Below are 939 nucleotides of genomic sequence, written 5' to 3' on the forward strand. Positions count from 1 at the left end.
ACACTCACACAATACCATGATAACGTTACCACAAACCAACCCTCACAACATTGGGACAATGTGGTGAGAGCAGTCCAGTGTGCATTTGTAAGGGCGGGGGGGATAATCACACACACACACACACATATGCTGAGGCAGACAGCCCTGGAGCCTTGTGTACGTCACACACGTACACGTACATGCGCACACACAGAGACAGGGTTAGAACAAAAAAGGGGCTGACTTCTCCCACTGAACCACATTGCAAATTAATATGGAAAATGGTAGGAAAAATACAATTCCAAGGTTTATGGCAATAACTAGGGCCTCTGCCTGAGTATACTAGAGAACACTGAGACATGGGCCTGGAACTGTGGTATGATTAGATGGGGAGAGAGAGAGAGACAGAGAGGGAGAGAGAGAGAGAGAGAGAGAGAGAGAGAGAGAGAGAGAGAGAGAGAGAGAGAGAGAGAGAGAGAGAGAGAGAGAGAGAGAGAGAGAGAGAGAGAGAGAGAGAGAGAGAGAGAGAGAGAGAGAGAGAGAGACAGAGAGAGAGAGAGACAGAGAGACAGAGAGAGAGAGAGACGGAGAGAGAGAGAGAGACAGAGAGAGAGAGAGAGAGAGACAGAGAGAGAGAGAGACAGAGAGAGAGAGAGAGAGAGAGAGAGAGAGAGAGAGAGAGAGAGAGAGAGAGATCATTTGGTGCCTGAGGAATGCTGGACTAGTGAAAGGACAGCCAGTAACCACAGGAGCAATGACCCTGACCAACAGTACTGTATCCATCACAGGAGGCTGCTGAGAGGAGGACGGCTCATAATAACGGCCGGAATGACGAGGATATAATGGCATCTAACACCTGGAAACCATGTGTTTTATGTATTTGATACCATTCCGCTCCAGGCATTACCACGAGCCCGTCCTCCCCAATTAAGGTACCACCAACCTCCTGTGGCGTCCACA

The sequence above is a fragment of the Oncorhynchus keta genome, chromosome 35 (genome assembly GCF_023373465.1).
Source record: "Oncorhynchus keta strain PuntledgeMale-10-30-2019 chromosome 35, Oket_V2, whole genome shotgun sequence".
Taxonomy (NCBI): Eukaryota; Metazoa; Chordata; class Actinopteri; order Salmoniformes; family Salmonidae; genus Oncorhynchus; species Oncorhynchus keta.